Genomic DNA, 26,655 nt, shown 5'->3' with positions numbered 1-26,655 from the left:
CATAAAACACTTTTCTGTATCTAAGTTATATTTCAATAGAAGGCTTTTTTGAAAAAAACTTACTTGATAACATTTAACAGCTGGGAGATTTCACATAAAAACCTAAATTGTCTGGCTTCTTTTAGAAAATTTAAAGATGTGGCCAAGACAGGGTCAGCATTCCCACAAGGCACCAATGGGCTGGGGCTGAGTAGCAGCTGTTCCTTTTAGATAAAGTATGTGTTCTCCAGGTTATCATAGTCCCTCCCAGGTCTGCTTATCTTCTGCCTAGACCCTGAAGGCATTTGAGTTTTCAATCCCTGCCTTAAATACTTAAAATGTTCTTTTAATATACGGATCATTCACTTATTTATTCGTAAGACATTTTCTTAATACTTTTTGTGTGCCAGGCATTGGAGATGATAGAAATGAGTGAGATATAGGTCATATCCTCAAGAAGTTTATAGTCTAGTACAGTGAGATAGACTATAAACAAATAGGGCAATACAATGCAATGGAGAAACAGTGGCACAAAGAAGGAAGTGGCTGATTCTGGGAGGTAAGAGGGGAAGAGGAATTAAGAAAGCCTTCACAAGAGGTGATCCCTAAATTGAACCTGCTGTTTTATCAGGATATAAAGGATAAAAAATATACCACAGGCCAGGCACAGTGGCTCAAGCCTGTAATCTCAGCACTTTGGGAGGCCGAGGTGGGGAGATCACTTGAGGCCAGAAGTTTGAGACCAGCCTGGCCAGCATGGCAAAACCCTGTCTCTACTAATAATATAAAAATTAGCTGGGCGTGGTGGTGCATGCCTGTAATCCCAGCTACTCAGGTGGCTGAGGCATGAGAATCAGTTGAACCCGGGAGGCAGAGGTTGCAGTGAGGCAAGATCACGCCACTGCACTCCAGCCTGGGCGACAGAGCAAGACTCTGTCTCAAAAGAAAAAAAAAAAGTCTCTTCCAGGTAAAACCTCTTACAAGTATAGGTCATTTATTCTTTAAAATATGTAAAATAAAGTTGTATCCTCACAGAAACTGCCTGTGCCAAACACAAACAAAAAAGAAAAGTCAATTGTCAAGATATTTAGAGCCAGGTGTGGTGGCTCACGCCTGTAATCCCAGAACTTTGGGTGGCTGGGCAGGATGATCACTTGAGCTCAGGAGTTCAAGACCAGCCTGGGCAATATGGCAAAACTCTGTCTATACAAATAACACAAAAATTAGCTGGGCATTGTGGCGTGCACCTGTAGTCCCAGCTACTCAGGAGGCTGAGGCAAGAGGATCAGTTGAGCCCAGGAGGTTGAGACTGCAGTGAGCCATGATCGCGCCACTGCACTCCAGCCTGAGTGACAGAGCAAGACTCCATCTCAAAAAAACAAAAAAAGAAAACAGAAATGTTGCTGGAGAAAATAGGCTGCATACAGGTTACAGGCCTCCTTCACCAAACCTGTACAACAGTAGTTCCTTACAGTATACAGTATAGGCTCTTCTACCTATAGGGACCTGCCTCATGGCTAAAACCCCAGCCTATAAATTAGGAATTCAGCCTTTATTCTACTTTAGTTTCGAAACTTAAACATGAACTAACCTCTCAATATCTCAATTCCCTCACTTTATAATACAAGGAAAAATTAGTTTTATACACTCGTGAAGTTTCTCTCTTACTTTAATCCATTTTGAAAATGGGACCTCTTCCTTACCCATTTTCTTTGCAACACATCACTCTAAGAAATTTCCACTAATGGCTGGGCGCAGTGGCTCATGCCTGTAATCCCAGCACTTTGGGAGGCCGAGGCGGGCGGATCACCTGAGGTCAGGAGTTTGAGACCAGCCTGACCAACATGGAGAAACCCCGTCTCTACTAAAAATACGAAATTAGGCTGGGCACGGTGTCTCACGCCTGTAATCCCAGCACTTTGGGAAGCCCAGGTGGGCGGATCACCTGAGATTGGGAATTCGAGACCAGCCTGACCAACATGGAGAAACCCCGTCTCTACTAAAAATACAAAATTAGCCTGGAGTGGTGGCACATGCCTGTAATCCCAGCTACTCGGGAGGCTGAAGCAGGAGAATTGCTTGAACCCGGGAGGCGGAGGTTGCGGTGAACCGAGATCGCGCCATTGCACTCCAGCTTGGGCAAAAAGAGCTCTCAAAACAAAACAAAAAAATAAATAAAAATAAAAATACAAAATTAGCCAGGCATGGTGTACTCCAGCCTGGGCAACAAGAGCGAAACTCCGTCTCAAAAAAAAAAAGAAAAAGAAAAAGAAAATAAATATCCACTAATACCTCTAGAATATTTAAAAAAAAAACCCACACTTACTTGCATAGCTGATACACTTATGTGTTTGATATTAGCTGTTTGTAATTCTGTATATAATATACATTTTTGAGAGCAGAACAGTCTTAGTTTTTCATTGGATTTTCAAAGAGATCCATAACCATCTCCATAAATCTAAAAATATCGTTCTACATTCTGGAGCAATCAGGAGCTTACTAAAAGTAGGATGATCAGCTATAGGTTTTGTAGCTTAGGAAGAAATGAGGAATCCAAGTAAAGAGACAAAGACAATAGAGCCTCTACAGGAATAGTAAAGGTGCTGAAGCTACTGTGTGGGGGCTGGGAAGATTAAACAGAACTGAACTCCAATTCCCAGTCCCTAAAGGGTTACTACACAGAAAACCAGAATTAAGTTACAAAGAGTTTCTAGAATGACACCAAAATGAATGAAAGATAATCCGTGACTTGTCACTGTAATAAGCTACCCACTCATGAAAAGGAATGTTTTTTCTGAGTATATTTTGCTTTTTCTCTCTCTTCTTGTTAAATCATGGCTGAAGCAACTCTACATGTCATGCTGGAGAAACGTTATTTATTTATACTTTGCCTCATACCAAATAAGGAGCGGTAGAGTCTACAGAATCACAAACAATTCAAATTCAAATGTCCTTAAATAGAGATAATGCCAGCCGGGCGCGGTGGCTCACGCCTGTAATCCCAGCACTTTGGGAGGCCGAGGCGGGTGGATCACGAGGTCAAGAGATCGAGACCATCCTGGCTAACACGGTGAAACTCGTCTCTACTAAAATACAAAAATTAGCCAGGCGGGTGGCGGGCGCCTGTAGTCCAGCTACTCAGGAGGCTGAGGCAGGAGAATGGCGTGAACCGGGAGGCGGAGCTTGCAGTGAGCCGAGATTGCGCCACTGCACTCCAGCCTGGGCGACAGCGAGACTCCGTCTCAAAAAAAAAAAAAAAAAAAATAGAGATAATGCCAATGACAGCTTTGGAAAGTTGATATTCCACCAAGAAAATTCCTTTTCTGGTTTCTAAGTTAATTTCCTTCTGTATGGTGATGTGAGAAGAAACACAAGTCACAGGCTTCATGGTCTAGTAAGGGGGGAAAGCAAGCATTATTGCTATTTTTTTTTTTTTTGACACAGTGTCTCGCTCTGTCACCCAGGCTGGAGTACAGTGGCGCGATCTCTGCTCATTGCAACCTCCGTCTCCCAGGTTCAAGTACTTCTCCTGCCTCAGCCTTCCCAAGTAGCTGGAATTACAGGTGTGCACCACCACGCCCATCTATTTTTTTATTTTTTAGCAGAGACAGAGTTTCACCATGTTGGCCAGGCTGGTCTCAAACTCCTGACCTCCAGTGATCTACCTGCCTCGGCCTCCCAAAATGCTGGGATTACAGGCGTGAGCCACCATGCCCAGCCTATTGCTGCTAACTTTCTGAAAAGATTCAGAGAAAAACACCAGTCAAGTTGGTAAGCACCCCTGGGCACCAAGGAGAAGAGGGGATTTGTGATCACTCCTAGGCTCACGCTTCCCTTGAGAACTCTTCCACAAATACTAAAAATAATTCCTCCCTAAGAAAATGAGTACTCCGTCAAAACAGCATAAATTATTATCTTGACAGTGGATGGTGTGAGGATATGCATTTGCTCCAATGTGAACCATGAAAATTAAAAAATAAAAGCTCAGAAGTAGAAAGTTTTTTTAAAAAAAGATCAGTGCCAGATATAAAAAGAAAAGTCTGCATACTAAATTCCTAAAGAAATTAGAATTACTAAATGCAACTACACATAGTACAGATCCCAAAGAGATGAGCTCTGACTTTGCGATTCTTAGATATTTATGTTCAAACTAGATCCAAAACAAGTGAAAATTAAAGAGAAGTGAATCTAGTCTTTCACAATATAGTTAGGCTCCTTACCTTATGTAGAATGAGGATCAAATGTAAATTAGGATGTTTAGTTTCCAAGATTAAGAGGTTCAGTCTCTCAAACCAGAGTAACATAAACTCACTCAGAATCTAAACTAGAAATTCAAGAAGGCAGAAACCATCCAGAGGGAAGTGGGGTAATAAATCTCACTGGTCAAGGGCCTATTTGATGAAAAGCCCAAAGACCCTGAAAATGTTTTTTTTTTTTTTTTTTCTCAAAAATGAAACACCATTCCATTTAGCAACTTAAAAATATATAAATAAACAGATAGCTTTGGCTAAAAATATATCCTCATATCTCTACAACTAGAAAAATAAACACCTCAAAACACCTTTCCTATATAGTAAAATTTATAATACTTCACACCAAATCTAATACTGGCTACTAATGGGATGGTAGGAAGGGAAGAACAAGATTTTTCCTTTTCACTTTATACAATTCTATGCTGTTTCATTTATTCAATGAACATGTATGTAATTTTTATAAAATTTTAAGTTATATACTTTTACAGGAATAATTTTTAAAGTATTAATTATTCCCAGCGTTAAAGAGGCTATAGGGAAACATATTTTCCTTCACTGTTATTTTGACTATAAACAGGTACAGCCTTTTGGAACACAATTTCAAAATATCAAGATTTCCTACAGAAATTTTGCACAAGCACACATCAATAAAATATAAAACAGTGAACAACTAGGCCAGGCACAGTGGCTCACACCTGTAATCCCAGCACTTTGGGAGCCTGAGGCAGGTGGGTCACCTGAGGTCAGGAGTTCGGGACCAGCCTGGGAAACATGGGGAAACCCCATCTCTACTAAAAATACAAAAATTGGCCAGGCATGGTGACGCACACCTGTAATCCCAGTTACTCAGGAGGCTGAGGCACAAGAATCGCTTCAATCCGGGAGGCAGAGGTTACAGTGAGCCGAGATCATGCCACTGCACTCCAACCTGGGTGACAGAGACTTGGTCTCAAAAAAAAAAAAAATAGTGAAAAACTGTCTGCAAGCCAGCATTATGGAAATACTTTAAATGCCTATCAATAGGAGAATGGTTAAATAAATTATGATACATACATCCATGCTAAGAAATAAGTTTAAAAGAATGTAGAAATCTATATGTACTAACATGAAAACAGAATCAGTAAAGATGTCAATTCTCCCCAAATTGATCTATGGATTTTAACACAATTCTTACCCAAATCCCAGTAAGATGTTTTTGTAGATATAGACAAGCCCCTTCTAAATTTAGTGGAATGGTAAAGGAACTAGAATATAAAACAGTTTTGAAAAAGAGTGAGAGGAATCACTCTACCTGATAGTAAGACTGCTAGAAATAAACCAACACACTCAACTGATTTTTGATAAAGGTGTACATACAGGGCAATTCAATGGAGGAAGGACAGTTTTTTCAATAAATGACGAAAAACTGGACATCCATAGGCAAAAAAAGTACTTCAACCTAAACTACAAACAGTGCATAAAAAGTAATTAAAAATGGATCATGGACTTAAGTGTAAAAGGCTACAACTATAAAATTTTAGGAAAAAACATAAGAGAAAACCTTTGTGATGTGAGCTGGGGAAAGACTTTTTTTTTTTTTTTGAGATGAGTCTCAAATCTGTCGTCCAGGTTGGAGTGCAGTGGCGTGATCTCAACTCACTGCAACCTCCACCTCCCAGGTTCAACCAATTCTCATGTCTCAGCCTCCTGAGTAGCTAGGATTACAGATGTGCACCACTACACCCACCTAATTTTTTTTTTTTTTTTTTGTATTTTTAGTAGAGACGGGTTTCATCATGTTGACCAGGTTGGTCTCAAACTCCTGACCTCAAGCAACCCACCCGTCTCACCCTGCCAACTTCTTAAGAGATACAAACACTGGGCTAGGCGCAGTGGCTCATGCCTGTAATCCCAGCACATGGCGAGGCTGAGGCGGGCAGATCACGAGATCAGGAGATCGAGACCATCCTGGCTACGGTGATCCCATCTCTACTAAAAATAGAAAAAAATTAGCCGGGCGTGGTGGCGGGCAACTGTAGTCCCAGCTACTCAGGAGGCTGAGGCAGGAGAATGGCATGAACTCGGGAGGAGGAGCTGGCAGTGAGCTGTTCCAGCCTGGGTGACAGAGCAGAGACTCCTTGTCTCAAAAAAAAAAAAAAAAAAAAAAAAAAAGAGAGAGAGAGATACAAACACTGGCCACGCCTGGGGACTCAAACACCTGTAATCCCAGGATTTCGCCTTGACCTCCTGGGTCAGCCTTGACCAAAGCCTTGACCTCCTGGGCTCAAGCAATCCTCCCATCTCAGCCTCCCAAGTAGCTGGGACTACGGGCATGCACCACCAAACACAAATTTTAAAAATTTTTTGTAGAGATGGGGGTCTCACTATATAGCGTAGGCTGGTCTTGAACTCCTGGGTTCAAGCAGTCTTCCCAACTTGGCCTCCGAAAGCACTGGGATTACAGGTGTGAGCCACTGTGCCAAGCCTGAAAGATACTACTAAGGGACTGAAAAAGTAAGGCACGGACTGGGGAGAAAATCTCTGCAAATCATATATGTAATAAAGGTCTTGTACCTAGAATATATAAAAAACCCTCAAAACTCATTAAGAAAACAGGCCGAGCGAGGTGGCTCACAACTGTAGTCCTAACACTTTGGGAGGCTGAGGAAGGCAGATCATTTGAGGTCAGAAGTTCGAGACCAGTCTGGCTAACATGGCAAAACCCCATCTCTACTAAAAATACAAAAATTAGCCAGGCGTAGTAGCAGGCGCCTGTAATCCCGGCTACTTGGGAGGCTGAGGCAGGAAAATCACTCAAACCCGGGAGGCGAAGGTTACAGTGAGCCGAGATTGCGCCACTGTACTCCAGCCTGGACGACAGAGCAAGACTCCGTCTCAAAAAGAAAACAAAGGCTGGGCACAGTGGGTCATGCCTGTAATCTCAACACTTTGGGAGGCTGAGGCAGGCAGATCACTTGAGTTCAGGCATTCGAAACCAGCCTGGCCAACATGGTGAAACCCTGTCTTTACTAAAAATACAAAAAAATTAGCCGGGCACTGGGGCGGACGCCTATAATCCCAGATTCTCAGGAGGCCGAAGCAGGAGAATTGCTTGAACCTGGGAGGCAGAGACTGCAGTGAGCTGAGATTGTGCTCAGCATGGATGACAGTGTGAGACTCTGTCTCAAAAAAAAAAAAAAAAACACATGATTAAAACTGGGCCAAAGACAGGGCACTCAGGCAAGAGAAAGAAATAAAGGATATTCAAGTAGGAAAAGAGGAAGTCAAATTGTCCCTGTTTGCAGATGACATGATTGTATTATTTAGAAAACCCCATCGTCTCAGCCCAAAATCTCCTTAACTGATAAGCAACTTCAGCAAAGTCTCAGGATACAAAAATCAATGTGCAAAAATCACAAGCATTCCTATACACCACAGACAAACAGAGAGCCAAATCATGAGTGAACTCCCATTCACAATTGCTACAAAGAGAATAAAATACCTAGGAATCCAACTTACAAGCAATGTGAAGGACCTCTTCAAGGAGAACTACAAACCACTGCTCAACGAAACAAAAGAGGACACAGACAAATGGAAGAAGATTCCATGCTCATGGATAGGAAGAATCAATATCGTGAAAATGGCCATACTGCCCAAGGTAATTTACAGATTCGATGCCATCCCCATCAAGCGACCAATGACTTTCTTCACAGAATTGGAAAAAACTACTTTAAAGTTCATATGGAACCAAAAAAGAGCCTGCATTGCCAAGTCAATCCTAAGCCAAGAGAACAAAGCTTGAGGCATCACCCTACCTGACTTCAAACTATATAATACAAGGCTACAGTAACCAAAACAGCATGGTACTGGTACCAAAACAGATACAGACCAATGGAACAGAACAGAGCCCTCAGAAATAATACCATACATCTACAACCATCTGATCTTTGACAAACCTGACAAAAACAAGAAATGGGGAAAGGATTCCCTATTTAATAAATGGTGCTGGGAAAACTGGCTAGCCATATGTAGAAAGCTGAAACTGGATTCCTTCCTTACACCTTATACAAATATTAATTCAAGATGGATTAAAGACTTACGTGTTAGACCTAAAACCATAAAAACCCTAGAAGAAAACTTAGGCAATACCATTCAGGACATAGGCATGGGCAAGGACTTCACGACTAAAACACCAACAGCAATGGCAACAAAAGCCAAAATTGACAAATGGGATCTAATTAAACTAAAGAGCTTCTGCACAGCAAAAGAAACTACCATCAGAGTGAACAGGCAACCTACAGAATGGGAGAATATTTTTGCAATCTACCCATCTGACAAAGAGCTAATATCCAGAATCTACAAAAAACTTAAATTTACAAGAAAAAATCAAACAACTTTTTGCCCATCAAAAAGTGGGCAAATGATATGAACAGACACTTTCAAAAGAAGAAATTCATGCAGCCAACAGACACACGAAAAAATGCTCATCATCACTGGCCATCAGAGAAATGCAAATCAAAACCACAATGAGAACTATCTCACACCAGTTAGAATGGCAATCATTAAAAAGTCAGGAAACAACAGGTGCTGGAGAGGATGTGGAGAAATAGGAACACTTTTACACTGTTGGTAGGAATGTAAACCAGTTCAATCATTGTGGAAGACAGTGTGGCAATTCCTCAAGGATCTAGAACTAGAAATACCATTTGACCCAGCCATCCCATTACTGGGTATATACTCAAAGGATTATAAATCATGCTGCTATAAAGATACATGCACACGTATGTTTATTGCGGCACTATTCACAATAGCAAAGACTTGGAACCAACCCAAATGTCCATCAATGATAGACTGGATTAAGAAAATGTGGCACATATACACCATGGAATACTATGCAGCCATAAAAAAGGATGAGTTCATGTCCTTTGTAGGGACATGTATGAAGCTGGAAACCATCATTCTGAGCAAACTATCACAAGGACAGAAAACCAAACACCACATGTTCTCACTCATAGGTGGGAATTGATCAATGAGAACACCTGGACACAAGATGGGGAACATCACATACTGGGGCCTGTCATGGGGTGGGGGGCTAGGGGAGGGATAGCATTAGAAGAAATACCTAATGTAAATAATGAGTTAATGGGTGCAGCACACCAACATGGCACATGTATACATATGTAACAAACCTGCACGTTGTGCACATGTACCCTAGAAAAAAAAAAGATACAAAATTATAGCCAGATAGGAGAAGTGTGTTCTATAGCACCGTAGAATGACTATACTTAATAATACAATATATAGTTTCAAATAGCTAGAAGGATATTGCACATTCTCAATACAAAGAAATGATAAACATTTGAGATGGTGGATGTGCTAATTACCCTGATCTGATAACTATAAATTATATGTATGGAAATACAATTATGTGCCCTCAAGAATATGTACAATAGCTGTCAACTTAAAAAATTCAAAAACTGTATCATTGAATCCTTAAGACACAAAGTCAATTTACTTATATAACAAACTAAAAAATTTTCTTGTGCTGTTTTTCAAAAATCATAGCTTTTATGACTTCATATAACTATATCTAAAATAAGTGTATGATATGTTTTTGTAGTCTAACAAAATTTGCACTGAATTCCAAAAAATAAAAATAAAAAATAAAAAAATAAAGCTGGGCCAAAGAAATGAAGTCACTTCACCAAAGAAAATATACAGATGGGGCTTGGCACCATGGCTTTGGGAGGCTGAGGTGGGAGGATCACTTGAAGCCAGGAGTTCGAGACCAACCTGGCCAACATCATGAAACCCTGTCTCTATTAAAAATACAAAAATTAGCCGGGCATGGTGTTGCGTGCCTGTAATCCCTGCTACTCAGGAGGCTGAGGCACAATAATTGCTTGAACCAATGAAGCAGAGGTTGCAGTGAGCAAAGATAACAAGAAGAAGAGGAAAGAAGAAGGAAGAAGGAAGAAGAAAGAAGAAGGAAGAAGGGAGAAAGAAGGGAGGAGGAGGAGACATAGATGGCACATGAAAAGATGCCCAACATCATTAGCCATTAGAAAAACACAATGTAGGCTGGGCGTGGTGGCTCACGCTTGTAATCCCAGCACTTTGGGAGGCCGAGGCAGGCGAATCACTAGGTCAGGAGATCGAGACCACGGTGAAACCCCGTCTCTACTAAAAATATAAAAAATTAGCCGGGCGTGGTGGTGGGCGCCTGTAGTCCCAGCTACTCGGAGAGGCTGAGGCAGGAGAATGGCGTGAACCCGGGAGGCGGAGCTTGCAGTGAGCCGAGATTGCGCCACTGAACTCCAGCCTGGGCGACAGAGCGAGACTCTGTCTCAAAAAAAAAAAAAAAAAAAAAAAAGAAAAACACAATGTATTTGAGGAAATAATTTTAAGACCGAGAGCAAGAAAATGTTTTTAATTTAAAAAAAGACAAATGTCAAGTAAAAATCACAATAGAAGAACGGCTAAAATTTTAAAAAGTGGTAATAGTGAATGCTGCAGAGAAACTGGATCACATACATTGCTGGTGGGAATGTAAAATGGTACAGACACTCCAAAAGTGTGGCACAATCTTTCTGTAGTTCATAAGCTTATGATGACGTAAGTGTGATGACATTGGGTTTTCATGTTCATGTGTGAGATGTGCCTCCCTCAAGCCTTATTACAATGCCAGTACATTTTTTTCCACATCTGATGTGGAAAAAAAAATGAAATAGTGCAGTTTCTTGTAAAACTAAACATATACCATTCTATTCTTGGGCATTTATCCCAGAGAAATGAAAAATTAAACTCATCCAAAACCCTGTCTATGATTGCTCACAGCAGCTTTACTCATAATGGCAAGAGAGTGAAAATCTGAATGTCCTTCAATGAGTAAATGTTTGAACAAACGCTGGTACAACCACACAATGGAACACTCAACAATTTAAAAAATGAACTACTGATACAACAATTTAGATGGACCTCAAGGGAATTATGCTTTGTGAAAAAAGTCAATCTCAAATAGTTACATATTATACTATTCCATTTATATAACATGCTCAAATGTCAAAACTATAGAGATGGAGAACAGATAAGTGGAACAGGAACAGTGGTGGGTGTGGTGGTGGGTGTGTGTGTGTGGGGGGGGGGTGCAGATACAAAGAACAGGGAGTTCCTTTATGGTAACAGTTCTAAGTCTTGATTGTGGTGGTGGTTACAGGAACATATATATGGCACGAAATTGCACACACTTATGCACAAATGAATAGATTTTTTAAATGGTGAAAACTAAGTTTTGTAATTTATTTAAAAGTAATGTACCAATATAAATTTCCTGGTTTTGATATTGAAGTATAGCTATGTAAGATATCACCATTGAAGGAAGCTGAGTGAGAAGCCCACAGGACTCTGTACTATTTCTTGCAACTTCCTGAATCTATAATTATCTCAAAATAAAAAGGATCAGAATCTATTCATGAGCAAAAAAGAGCAAATTACAGAATAAAACAAAAACTTGAAAAACCTACATGTCATTTTCTTTTTGACTGCTCTTGTGGAACAGGGCTACCCTACAGGCAGTGTGCTGAGAGCAGTGTAATAAGTAAACACGTTTTGTCTAAGCATAGAAAAAAGTACCTAAGACTATAGACCAAGCTGTTATCTCTGGGGAAATGAAAATATGGGAGACAGGAGTGGGAGGGCAGGCAGAGGCTTTAACTTTTAATTATATATATTTCTAGATTATTTGATCTTTTTATAAGAGGTTTTGCTTTTTTGTTTTTTAAAAGGTCTACCTGACAGGAATGTAGATGATAGGTTAGAAGGAGATAAATGTAAAGGCTGGGACATTCACCAGGCAACTAGGCAAAATATAGTATGAACTTTAGTGACATACTGGATGTTGGAACTTATTCAAAGTAAAGAATAAAAAACAGAGTTTCCTAGACGTAGCTACTGCGTAATGTTAATGCCCCATTAAACCCAGATTGGAAATTGTAAATGAGTGATTCAAGTAAAGAAGGAGAGAGGGAGAAAGTTGGAATAAGAAGGATAGGGGAAACAATAATACATTCAGCTTGAGGTATGTTTTAAGTTCCATTGAGACATCCAAGAGGAAATGTTTGGCAAGTGGCTTTGTCTACAATAGAGTCATCAGGAAAGAGGTGACAACTGAAGTTACAGAAGTGGGCAGAACATTCAGCAAAGGAGATTAAAAAGGAATAGTTTAAGAGGTGGGAGGAAAATAAGGGCTTTTTTATTTTTGGAGTCTTGCTCTGTCACCCAGGCTGAAGCGCAGTGTCATGATCTTGGCTCACTGCAACCTCTGCCTCCCAGGTTCAAGTGATTCTCCTGCCTCAGCCTCCCAAGAATGCTGAGTGCACTCTCATGCCACGTGCCACCACGCCTGGCTAATTTTTTTGTATTTTTAGTGAAGACGGGGGTTTCACTATGTTGGCCAGGCTGGTCTCGAACTCCTGACCTCAGGTGATCCACCCACCTCAGCCTCCCCCAGCCAGAGCTAAAAATTGTCATGGAAGGCTGGGTGCGGTGGCTCACGCCTGTAATCCCAGCACTTTGGGAGGCCGAGGCGGGCGGATCACGAGGTCAGGAGATCAAGACCATCCTGGCTAACAAGGTGAAACCCCGTCTCTACTACAAAATACAAAAAAAATTAGCCGGGCGTGGTAGCGGGCGCCTGTAGTCCCAGCTACTTGAGAGGCTAAGGCAGGAGAATGGCATGAACCCAGGAGGCGGAGCTTGCAGTGAGCTGTGATCGCGCCACTGCACTCCAGCCAGGGCGACAGAGCGAGACTCCGTCTCAAAAAAAAAAAAAAATTGTCATGGAAGCCAATCACAATACAGTTGTGAGGAAAGAATGGTCAATGATGTCAAATACTAGGGTGAGGTCAAGATAAGGACAGAAGTGCCCACTATATCTGACAATTATGTGATCCTGTTTACTTGGTAGACTGGACAGGGTGGAAGCCAGCTTAAAGCTAAGCGAGGCATTACTGGAAGACAAAGAAAATAATGCAAGACGTTACATATTCATAAAAGAAGTCTGGCTGTCATAAAAAAGAATGAAACTCTGATACATGCTACAACATGGATGAACCTTGAAAATATGGTAAGTAAAACAAACCAGACACAAAAGAATATTGTATATAATGTATGATTTACTTATATGACATACCTAGAATAGGCAATTTCATAGAGATAGAAACTAGAATAGAGGTTACCAGGAGCTGGGAAGAAGGGGAGTTACCATGTAAGGGGTATAGAGTTTCTGTTTGGAATAATAAAAAAGTTCTGGAAATACCCAGTGGTAATGGTTGCACTACACTGTGATTGAACTTAATGCCACTGATTTGATACACTTAAAAATAGTTAAAATGACGGCTGGGCACGGTGGCTCATACCTGTAATCCCAGCACTTTGGAAGGCTGAGGGGAGGTGGATCACCTGAGGTCAGGAGTTTGAGACCAACCTGGCCAACATGCTGAGACCCCGTCTCTACCAAAAATACAAAAATTAGCTGGGCGTGGTGGTGCACGCCTGTAATCCCAGCTACTCTGGAGGCTGAGGCAGGAGAAACGCTTGAACCCAGGAAGCGGAGGTTGCAGTGAACCAAGATCGCGCCACTGCACTCCAGCCTAGGAAACAGAATGAGACTCCGTCTCAAAAAAAAAAAAAAAAAAATAGTTAAAATGACAAATTTTTATATTATGTATATTTTACCATAATAAAAAAGTCTGTATGGAAAGAGAAAGAGACAAGATGGCAGCAAGAGACTTAAGCAGGATTGGGGGAAGTTTTTCTTCTCTTCAATGACATGAAGGACTTAACTTTCATATGGAAATATTTCTTTTTTCTTTTTCTTTTTTTGGAGACAGAGTCTCATTCTGTCGCCCAGGCTGGGGTACAGTGGCATGATCTCAACTCCAGGTGCGTGCCACCAGTCCTGGCTAATTTTTGTATTTTTAGTAGAGATGGGGTTTCACCATGTTGGCCAGGCTGGTCTTGAACTCCTGGCCTCAAGTGATCCACCTGCCTCGGCCTCCCGAAGTGCTGGAATTACTGTTGTGAGCCACCAAGCCTGGTCAGAAATACTTATACCTTGGGTCCCAATCACTGATGGAAAACAAAGACCCTTATTATTTATGAGTGGCCAAACTTACAGAGTAGTACCCTTGTAACAAAGACTTAGAAACTAGTATTATGGAAACACTTTAAGCATTATAAACCTATGAACAATACTGAATCATCTATTCATATTCTTCAAATTGAAACCTTTAGACTTAATAACCAGTTAGGAAAAAAAGAGCACAAGCACAATGGCAGCAAAGCTTTTAAGTTTTATATTGAATATCGACAATGAAAAATAAATAAACAAAATAAAAACTTTTAAATTACCTAGGAATAAACTCGACAATGAGAAATTCAAAAGGAACAAAAACTATAAAATTAAATAAATTAAACAAAACATGCCTAGAAACTATATGAAGAAAACTAGAAGCCATTATTGGGGGACATAAAAGAAAATGTGAATAAATGAAGAAACATTAGCTCCCAGGTGGAAAAATGGAGAATTATAAAGATATACAGTTTCTCCAAATTAATCTACAAATTAAATAAGGTCTCAATCATGTTTATTTATTCGAGGATAAGGCAGAATCTAACGAAAATGGCCTTAGAGTTTATTTAGGATAATTAGGCAAGCACAGCCAAGGAATTTAAAATTTTAAAGCCTTTGTGATAAAACAATTATATTATCTGGTGATAATAGCACCAGACTAGACAAATAGATCAATGAAGCAGAATAGAAAGCTCTCAAATAGGTTCAAGAATATGTAAGAATTTAGTATATTATAAAGGTAGTATTTTGGCCAGGTGCATTGGCTTATGCCTGTAATCCCAGCACTTAAGGAGGCTGAGGCGGGTGGACCATTTGAGCCCAGGAGTCTGAGACCAGCCTGGGCAACATGGTGAAACCCCATCTCTACAAAAAACACAAAAATTAGGCCAGGCATGGTGGCTCATGCCTGTAAGCACTTTGGGAGGCCAAGGCAGGTGATAGAGACCATCCTGCCTAACATGGTGAAACCCCGTCTCTACTAAAAATACAAACAATTAGCCGGGCGTGGTGGCAGGCGCCTGTAGTCCCAGCTACTCGGGGGGCTGAGGCAGGAGAATGGCATGAAACTGGGAGGTGGAGCTTGCAGTGAGCCGAGATCACGCCACTGCACTCCAGCCTGGGTGACAGAGCGAGACTCTGTCTCAAAAAAAAAAAAAAAAAAAAAAAAAATTAGCTGGGCTTGGTGATGTGTGCCTATAGTCTCAGCTACTTGGGAGGCTGAGGTGGGAGGATAGCTTGAGCCCAGGAGGTGGAGGCTGCAATGATCCATGATCACGCTACTGCACTCCAGCCTGGGAAACAGAACAAGACCTTGTTCCAAAAAAAAAAAAAAAAAAAAGGTAGCATTTCAATTAGTAGAAAAGGTTAGACTGTTCCATATATGGGACTTGGGCACTTTGGCTAGTCATTTGGGAAAGAAAGTTAAATATTTACCTTCTACTTAAGATTTTATTCTAAAAAGTAGATAAACATTTAAATACTTAAAATACTGTATGTATTAAAAGAAAATATGGTTTGCTATCTTGGGGGTAGGGAAGATCTTTTGAACAGTTATAATACCAAAGATAAGAATCATACAGGAAAAGACTGATAAATACAAATGTATGCATATGAAGTTTCCGTATGTCAGAAATACCATAAAACTAAACATTAAAAGACTTTCTGGGCATGATAGAATAAATGCTATTGGATTAGTCCTCCTACTATAACCAGAAAACTAGAAAAAAAAAAACAAATGAAACAACTGTTTTCAGACACTGAGCAACTAATAGTGTAAGATTGTGTGATCCTTGTGAGAAGGAAAGGGAAATGAAGTGAGCCCTACAATTGTCCCTGGCTTTCTGCTGAAGGCAAGCCAATTATAGCAGTCTTCCTGAGCTGTGGAGACATAATTGGAGTCTGAGGAGGTTAAGACAGCTGGAAATTGCAAGGCACAACTGGAGAAGAGGGTGCTCCACAGAAAAATAACACAATCTGCAAGGGCTCCCTTTAGTCTTTGGCTGAATAACTACTAAGCTGCACAGTACAGGATGAGACTCCAGAATGTCAGGCAAAGGTCCTATAACCTGAACAACTATCAGAGCCCACAAAAGGTTGGGAGATACTCAAAAGTTGGGGACAAGGGGAGATTTCTCAGTTTTTCTTTGTAAATTTACATCTAGATTGTGGGGTCCAACTGAGCATTCTAAAACTTCGGGCTCTCAGGTTTCATGACACATGTTCTACCTATGTCCATCCCAAAGATGGCTTCTTACTGGAGTTGATTTTAGTTTTAAGAGCACTAGAGGAGAAACTTGCTATGAAATCTTTGGGAAAGAGGAATCTCATCATGACTAGCTCAGCATCACCTATTGGTTCAGACTATGTAGCTCATTTCAGATGAGATCAGGCACATTTAGGGTGATACAGCCACAGATTATGCAGCTCATTTCAAATTTAACTAAACATTAAGTAGTAAGGCCTCTGCCAATTTTGTTAAGTCTGGCAAAAAGTTTGGGTTGTATTTTTCAGAAGGGACTTATCTGTATGACTCTCTCCTTTAACTGTTGTGGTCCTTTTGGGACTGGTGCAAATAACTCCAACCACTTAAAGTTGTGGGCTTCCCTGATTATTAATGTTCTTTTCAAATGCTATTTAAACATGAACAGAGGTTCTGAGACTGATCTAGTACTTGCGTGGCAGCTGGAAGGTACAATGGCTTAACTCTATAATTAGCGTACAGTCCACTGTCATCACTTAAGGACAAGACTAATTCCTCTGATACGTGCTGCTTATGTCCAGATGTGTTTTATATGGAGTGTTACTTATCTTCTGGTTTTTGCCTAATGACCCTAATCTTAGTGCTAAGTATTCTGGCTATATACAATATAGTTCACGGGCTAAATATGTGACTAATAAAGGGTAAGCCAATGAAGTCAGTGTAAAATGTTATAGAAATATGCTCATATGCAGTTTGCATGAAGGATCTGAATATAAAGAGTCAAAATAATGTTAACTAGAGATACCATTCTACTAATTTAGATTAACTTTAATACTAACAATAAAATTTTACGAAATAAAAATTTTAAAGTAGAGAATAAAGTCCACATGGACTTTGTTACTATTTTTATTTTTTGTTTTTTGAGACAGGGTCTCTGTCAACCAAGCTGGAGTGCAGTGGCACAATCATCAGTGCAGCCTTGAACTCCTGGGCTCCACAACAGGCACACACCACCATGCCCAGCTAATTTTTAAAATTTTTTTAGAGACAGGGTCTCTTGCCAGGGCTGATCTTGAACTTCTTGCCTCAAGAGATCCTCCTGCCTTGGCCTCCCAAAGCATTAGGATTACAGGAGTGAGCCGCTGCACCCAGCCTGGACTTTGTTACTATTAATTAAAAACAGAGGCAGGATCATATTTGGCTGAAGCAACAACGTTTTAAAACAGAAATATTATTTCGTGTATATCACCTGACAGTAGGAAATATTTCATGTGCCTTTCACTCCTCAATGTCTTTATGTTGTCTTTCTAGATGTCACCATTTCATATCACATGGCGCCACTAACCCTTATAGCCCTATTCAGAAGTTTCCTATTCTCTCATCCACTGGTTAAGGAGGGGGGAAAGTCAGCCTTCTAGGCTGTCCACTGCTACTACCCAGACATTATTTACTTCTTCTTGGGGAGAAAAAAAAATCTCTCCTACTCTAAGGCCTTTTTTTTTACTATGCCAGAGGTTGAAGACGTGGAGCCAGATTTGGCCTGCAGATAGATGTTTTTATTTGGCCAACGGAGTAAAAAAATATTTAAACTATTAGCAAATACGTAAAAATTTGAGAAATGTCACATAAAAAGTCCAGGTTTTCAGCTTCTCTTGAAAAATTAAGTTATCTAGCAACACTGGATACTCATTTCCTTAGGACAACAATCAGAAGAAGGACATGCTGCTTTAGATGGAATATGCACTCTTCTAGTTTAGCACAATCCCACCTAGCCCACCTTAGTCATTTACATTACTTGCCTGGCCCCTGCAGGACATTTGAGTTTGAAATCTGTGTTCTTCACCTTTAGTCACCATTGTTAACTGATTCTCAGTCACAAAGACTTATGCACCTGGCACAATCATTCTCTCGGCTCCAAATCTCTCCCATCATAGTGAGTTACTTTATTGTTCACATGTACAACCTATCCAAATCCCTGCAAATCTTTGTACCAATAGTTTGTACCTTTGCTCCAGCCAAACACATCCATGGCTATACCCTGTATGCTATCTACTGAAAACTGCTTCACCTCTGGAACTTTCAACTCCAAATATTCTACTTTCTTATCACAGCCTTGTATCTGTCCAGTTTTTTCATTCTCTTTCTCTTACTCCAAGAAAACTGCCAGGCCCATTAATTTCTCTCTCTCAACATATTAAGCCTCTCCTGGCATTACCTTAATGCATAATCAGCCCCATGTTTTAAAAACTAAGGTAATGCAGAAGAATATACCAAAATAAGCTATGGGATCATTATTGTATAACTTCCTGAATCAGCAATTTTACTTGAAGACTGGAGAGGGGATATAAAATAATTTGGTAAGAAATTTGAAGCAAGTTAAAGTACAGATAAGCCTAACGGAAAATTTGCATAAATTTTTAAGATAAAACACAAATTGCCAAAGAAATTTCAAGCTTTTGTGGAGTTGCTCTGAGATATTCCCCCAAACTGGAGACGATATAGTCACAATCCTCTGCAATAACGCATCACTAAAGAGTGACGAGGTTTGAGATGCCCGAACTTCAATAATTTTTTTTTTTGCTAATACCCTCAATTCCCAATCTTTCCAGCACATCCACAAAACAAAATCTCAATCCTGAATCAATTTTATCATCTGCCTTCTCAGTTTCCTAACTTGATTTGATGAGCACCGACAAAAATTACAGAACTGTGCCAATTGATACTGCCAAAAAAAAAGTCTCCATCTTCAGCTGGACCTTCAAAAGCTGCTCAACAGCGTTCTTCTGAAATGTCCCTAATCAGCTCCTTTTCCAATTTCCCACAAGAATAATTCGCTTATTGATATTTTTCTTCAAATTCCTTCTCCCACTTTAATCTCAGCAAAAAATATGGTTTCCTACTTTACAGAGAAATAAGATGTTACTTAGGCAGAAACTTTCTCAATGTCTATCTTCCCACCTCTATAGGCATTTCATATCCTTAATTTTCTTCTCTTTGACCTATACAAAGGTCTCCTCTGTCCAACTGCCTTCATCCCCTCAACATATTGTCTACTTCCTTCCTCCCTTCACAGGTAACTCTCAATCTCTACTTTCTTGCTTCCCATTCATTCATAACCCTTACAGTCTGGCTTTTTATTCTATCACTTCAATGAAATAACTCTTCTAATAACCATCCTCTTTGGTCTTCTCTGTAACACCTGACCTGTTGGTAATTTTCCCTCTTTGAAATCCTCTTCTCTTGGTTTGCAGTATATTATTCTCTCCTAGTTTTTCTTCTTTCATTCTGGCCACTCCTTCATATTCTTTTTTTTTTTTTTTTTTGAGACGGAGTCTCACTCTGTCACCAGGCTGGAGTGCAGCGGTGCAATCTCGGCTCACTGCAACCTCTGCCTCCCGGGTTCAAGTGATTCTCCTGCCTCAGCCTCCGGAGTAGCTGGGATTACCGGCGCATGCCACCATGCCCAACTAATTTTTTGTATTTTTAATAGAGACAGGGTTTCACTATGTTGGCCAGGATGGTCTTGATCTCTTGACCTCATGATCCACCCGCCTCGGCCTCCCAAAGTGCTGGGATCACAGGCGTGAGCCACCATGCCGGGCCTCACCTGTTATCTTAAATACTGGAATTTGTCAGGTCTATCCTTATCACACATCCTCTAAACTAAACGGTGACTCTTACGTTTTTTGGGGTCTCACACTTTGATAATCTGATAAAATCTATGGTCTTTCTACTCAGTAAAATATACAATCATATTTTACATACAACATCAGAGGGTTCAAGGAATGTACCCTACTCCCTATTTGAGCTCATCTACTTATATTTCTATATGCTGATAATCTGAAAAGTAACCACATTTATAGTATAAATTCTCTTCTGAGGCCAGGTGGAAAAGCTCACGCCTATAATCCCAGCACTTTGGGAGGCCGAGGGAGGTGGAGCATTTGAGGTCAGGAGTTTGAGACCAGCCTGGCCAACATGGTGAAACCCGGTCTCTACTAAAAATACAAAAATTAGCTGGGTGTGGTGACATGTGCCTGTAATCCCAGCTACTTGGGAGGCTGAGGCAGGCAAATCACTTGAACCTGGGAGGCGAAAGTTGCCATGGGCCGAGATCGCACCACTGCACTCCAGCGTGGGTGACAGAGCAAGACTATGTCTCAAAAAAAAAAAAAATGTTCTGAGCTTTGCACCTGTATACAGCTAACTACCTATTAAAAGTCTTCACTTAGATGTCCTACCCCAATACAACATAGCAAGTTGAACTCTGCTATCTTTTCTCCAAACTACTCTTCCTGTATTTCCCATATTAGTCAATGGCACCACCTGTTGCCCAAGTCAGAATTTTGGAGGTCATTTGATTTATTCATCCTTCCAAAAATGGAAATTTCTCTTAATTGCAAAAGTATTATGTGCTCACTAAAAAATTCAAATACCTAAGTACAAACAAGTATAAAGTAAAAACCATTCTCTGTCTCTCCCTTTGGTAATTCAATTCCATGGCAACAACTGAGCTAAATAGTGACTGACACCTAGATGGCATACCTGCTCTCCAGTTCATTGGCCCCCACAACATAGCCCATTTGACTTATTTATATTACTTGTCCATAGAATCCAAATTTGTGACCCCCCTTTCTAAATATACTGTTGAGTAACATGGTTCTCAATAATGCAACTTGAGTATCTTTTCATATGAGCATATACAAATACACCTAATTTATTAGCTAAGTCTACCATTTTGATAGCTTAGCAGTATTTCATCATATAGATGTGTCTTTTTTTTTTTTTTTTTTTTTTTTGTGAGACAGAGTCTCGCTCTGTCGCCCAGGCTGGAGTGCAGTAGCGCGATCTCGGCTCACGGCAAGCTCCACCTCGGGTTCCTCCCGCCATTCTCCTGCCTCAGCCTCCAGAGTAGCTGGGACTACAGGCGCCCGCCACCACGCCCAGCTAATTTTTTATATTTTTAGTAGAGACGGGGTTTCTTCACCTGTGTTAGCTAGGATGATCTCAATCTCCAGACCTCGTGATCCGCCCACCTCAGCCTCCCAAAGTGCTGGGATTACAGGCGTGAACCACCATGCCCGGCCTAGATGTGCCATTTTTTAAACAATTTCCTATTGTTGGATGTTTAGAATGTTCCATGTTTTTGCAATTACAAGCAATGCTGCAAAGAACATTTGTACATGTACCTTTATAAACTTGTGTGGAGTAGTCCCTAGAAGTGAAGTTGCTTAGCCAAGGGAAATGAACATTTATAGTCCTCTAAAACGTTTGTACTAATTTATGTTTCCACCAAGAGCATGAGTGCTTGATGCCATCTTAAAATCTCCATCCTTTACCCGTGCCCCCAACTTCTAACCATTTATGAAATATCAATTCTACCTCCTAAGTATCTCTATACCCCATCTTCATTTTTTTACTCTTATTGATACTGACCTTAGTTCAGGCCGTCAGTATTTTTAACTGGGAATGCTGTCAATAGTTTCTTTACTGGTCTCTATCTTATTCTCCTCCAATCCATTCTTCAGATAGGTTTCAGAATGATACATTCAGGTACTAGTACCTGATATGTCCCTTTCTCCTTCTAAAGGTTTGGTTGTAACATACTAGGCCTTTCATGATTTGGCCCCTCTACCTTTAAAATCTCGTATCTCACTACCAAACGTAATTCCACTATGCATCCTAGTCATATTTAACTACCGGCACTTCCCTATCCAAGGCGCCTTCATCTACTTTTGCATTTGTGCTATCTGCCAGGAACTTCTCCCCCACCATTTTCCACTTGACTATTTCCTTGGCACAGTAGGTGCTCAATAAGTAGTCATTATTATCATCATGCTTCAAAACTCAGTTCAAAGCTCACTTCCTCTTAGGAGAGCTCCCTGCTTCCTTCTGCTTTTTTTTTGAGACGGAGTCTTGCTCTGTCGCCCAGGCTGGAGTGCAGTGACACAATCTCGGCTCACTGCAAGCTCCGCTTCCCAGGTTCACACCATTCTCCTGCCTCAGCCTCCCGAGTAGCTGGGACTACAGGTGCCTGCCACCACGCCCGGCTAATTTTTTGTATTTTTAGTAGAGACGGGGTTTCACTGTGTTAGCCAGGATGGTTTCGATCTCCTGACCTTGTGATCCGTCCACCTCAGCCTCCCAAAGTGCTGGGATTACAGGCGTGAGCCACTGCGCCCGGCCTCCCTGCTTCCCATATGAGGAAAAACCATGGAAAACATATAAAAGGTGAAAACAAAGACAATCCTAACCCCATGTCACAGAAAGAACCACTATTATCACTCTGGTGTGTTTCCTTCCAGCCTTTTTTGTACGTATATACATCTTTTTTAAAAAAGCATGACTGAGATAAAATAAACATCTCTGTGCTCTGCTTTTCTCACTTAACATTGTGAGCATTTTTTGGTCATTAAGTTTTCCAAAAAAGAGCTTTGAATCTGTACCTAATAATTAATTATACAGATGGCACTATAACATCATCCCCTTTATGTCAACTACTCAGGTTAAATAAATCCTTGCTAATATAAAATAACAATATCATGAAACCTTTAACTACATCTCTGATTAGGATTATAATCTTACCACATGCTAAGTACTTACATGTACTATTTTATTTAATCCTCACAACAATCCTCTTGAGGGGGTACTATTATTCTTATTTTACAGATAGGAGAAGCAGAGACTAAGTTATTTGCTCAAAGTCACATTGCTATTAAGTGGTGGGGCCAATGTTCAAATCCAAGTCTACTTAACAATAAAGTCTGTTCACTCAACAATTTATTTTAGTCTCTCAATGTTGCCAAATAGCTTTCCAGAAATCTCACGCAATTTTATAATGCCAACAGCAATACGTGAGAGCACCTGTCTCACTACCATTACGTCTACTAAAAAATTGAGTTGGCCAGGCGCAGTAGCTCACGAGGTCAGAAGTTCGAGACCAGCCTGGCCAAGATGGTGAAACCATGTCTCTACTAAAAATACAAAAATTAGCCAGGCACGGTGGCGGGAGCCTGTAATCTCAGCTACTCGGGAGGCTGAGGCAGGAGAATTGCTTGAACCCGGGAGGCGGAGGGTGCAGTGAGCCAAGATTGCGCCACTGCACTCTAGCCTGGGCGACAGAGCAAGACTCCATCTCAAAAAAAAAAAAAAAAAAAAAAAATTTGAGCTAATCTAATAGGTTAAAAAAAAAAAAGTATCTCTTTCTTTCAATTGCTTTTTTTTTTTTTTTTCTTCTTGAGACTAAGTCTCACTCTATCACCCAGGCTGGAGTGCAGTGGCACTATCTCGGCTCACCGCAACCTCTACCTCCCAGGTTCAAGAAATTCTCATGCCTCAGCCTCCCGAGTAGCTGGGATTACAGGCACCCGCCTCCATGCCCAGCTAATTTTTGTATTTTTAGGAGAGATGGGATTTCACCACCTTGGCCAGGTTGATCTCGAACTCCTGACCTCAGGTGATCTATCTGCCTCGGCCTCCCAAAGTGCTGGGATTACAGGCATGAGCCACCACGCCTGGCCCAATTGCATTTCTTTGATTACTAGTGCAACAGAATATTTATTCATGTTTGTTAGTTATTTAATTTTTGTCTTTTGTGATTTGTCCATCTGCCCTCTGCTTACTTTTTTATTAGTATCTTCTGGGTTTTTCTTACTGTTTTATATAAGCTCCTTGTAAGTCTGCCCTATGTCCTAAGTCAGCCATCACCAGGTCAAGTGCCTTTCTGTAACACTCTTGCTTATCACTTGCTATACATAGTCTTTTTTAGATGTCTGTGAGCTTACCAACACTTCCACTGCCAGAATTCTGGGTGATTAACTTTAGGTGTTTTCATGAAACAATAATGGATAATTGACCCAACAAGGGACCTTTCCACTCTTCAATTTCCCATGTGTAATAAGCAGAGCAAACTGAGAAAGTACATTCTTTCAACCCAAACCAGAATGAACAAAAATGGAAGTCTCATCTCCTTAATGATATATGCATGTTCTAGTTACGTATAGTTCCCTGAACTTGCCCTGTTCTTTCATTCTTCCATGACATTGAACATTGTGTTCTTTGCCCAGAATGCTTATTTCTTCATCAGTCTTTCTGACTGTCCAATCCTTCACCTTTTCTCTCCAATTCTCTGCCCCTTCTGACAAACTTAACAGCCATACTACTTACTGCTAAAAATTACAGGAGAAAAGTCTTATAATCATGCGGATTCTTAGTTGAGAACCTCAGTACGCCAGATAATTCTCTCAAACGTCCTTAGCTCCCTCTTCTATTCGTTTAAGGAATTATAAGAAATTGTTTCCCTGCTTCATTCCTTCAATGTTTTCCCATTTAGGATCAAGTACAAATTCAAGTATAGCACACAAAATCCTCTATGATTTGACTCTTGCCTGCCTCTTGAAACAGTTATTTACCAGTATGTACACTTGAACTGCAACCCCAACACTTTTTTTTTGAGACGGAGTTTCACTCTTGTTGTCCAGGCTGGAGTGCAATGGCGCCATCTCGGCTCCCTGCAACCTCCACCTTCCGGGTTCAAGCGATTCTCCTGCCTCAGTCTCCCGAGTAGCTGGGATCACAGGCATGTGCCACCATGCCCGGCTAATTTTGTATTTTTAGTAGAGACGGGGTTTCTCCATGTTGGTCAGGCTGGTCTCAAACTCCCGACTTCAGGTGATCCGCCGGCCTCGGCCTCCCAAAGTGCTGGGATTACAGGCGTGAGCCACCACACCCAGCCTGTTTCTTAAACCTATCATGCAATTTCAGGCCTCTGTGCCTTTACATATCGCTGTTCTCTCTACCTAGAACATTTTCTCCTCCACATTCTTTGCCAAGTAAACAGCATTGATCTTTCAGAACTCAGCTTAAAAAAACTCTCTTCTGGATGGGTGTGGTGACTCATGTAATCCTAACACTTTGGGAGGCCAAGATGGGAGAATGGCTTCAGCCCTGGAGTTCCAGACCAGACTGGGCAACATAGCAAGACCCCCATCTCTATTTACAAAAAAAGAAAAAGAAAACCCTCTTCCAGAAAGCTTCCTCTAACCCCACTCTTTTTTCTTTTTTTGAGATGGGGTCTTACTATGTTGCCCAGGCTGGTCTTACACTCCTGAGCTCAAATGATCCACCCGCCTTGGCCTCCCAAGGTGCTAGGATTACAGGCGTGAGCCACCCCACCCAGCCCCACTCTAATTTAGACATACTGTCCTGTGACACTCTGTACATGCTTATAGCAATAAAATTTAAGTACTATAATTTTTCTTTTCTGTTTCCCCAACTAAACTAACTTGGGGCAGAGACCATATCTAATTTGATATTTATAACATCTATCAGTGCCAGCAAATGTAAGTACTCAATGTTTAAAAATTGAGTCATTAAAAACTGAACTATATTAGCTCGTTTATGAAGCCTTCCCTAACTCTCAGGTTATTCTTTGCTCTCGTCTGATGCACTCTGCACATACTTCTATTATAGCCCTTATCAAGCTGCATTTTACTTATTTATTTTAGAGACAGGGTCTTGCTGTTGCCCAGGATGTAGTGCAGGGGCGTGATCATAGCTCACTGCAGTCTTGAAATCCTGAGTTCCAGTGATCCTCTTGCCTTAGCCTCCCAAATATCTAAGACTTCAGGCACTCACCACCACACCTAGCTAAGCTTTTGTTTATAAGTTTTTTATACAGACAAGGAAGGTCTTGCTATGTGTGCCCAGGCTGGTCTCAAACTCCTGGGCTCAAGTAATCCTCCCACCTCAGCCTACCAAAGTGTTGAGATTACAGGTATCAGCCACCGTGCCTGGTTCCAAGCTGCATTCTAATTGTCTCTTTCTGCCAACTGGATTGTGAATTACTTGAGGACAGTGACTGTCTTTCTTTTTTTTTTTTTTTTTTTTTTTTGAGACGGAGTCTTGCTCTGTCGCCCAGGCTGGAGTGCAGTGGCGCAATCTCGGCTCACTGCAAGCTCCGCCTCCCGGGTTCACGCCATTCTCCTGCCTCAGCCTCTCCGAGTAGCTGGGACTACAGGTGCCCGCCACCACGCCCGGCTAATTTTTTGTATTTTTAGTAGAGACGGGGTTTCACCGTGGTCTTGATCTCCTGACCTCATGATCCGCCCGCC

At 40.9% G+C, this 26,655-nt stretch overlaps 1 protein-coding gene and 1 pseudogene across 6 annotated transcripts in view; one reads left to right on the top strand and one right to left on the bottom strand.

Annotated features, from left to right (window-relative positions):
• TAF1 (TATA-box binding protein associated factor 1) overlaps positions 1-26,655 on the bottom strand; it is a 98,200-nt gene that overhangs the window by 13,096 nt on the left and 58,449 nt on the right. The window lies entirely within an intron of this gene.
• LOC115833480 lies at positions 10,796-10,922 on the top strand (annotated as a pseudogene).

The sequence above is a fragment of the Nomascus leucogenys genome, chromosome X (genome assembly GCF_006542625.1).
Source record: "Nomascus leucogenys isolate Asia chromosome X, Asia_NLE_v1, whole genome shotgun sequence".
NCBI lineage: Eukaryota > Metazoa > Chordata > Mammalia > Primates > Hylobatidae > Nomascus > Nomascus leucogenys.
Note: the sequence above shows the minus strand (reverse complement) of the source record. Positions and strands in the feature narration are given on the sequence as shown.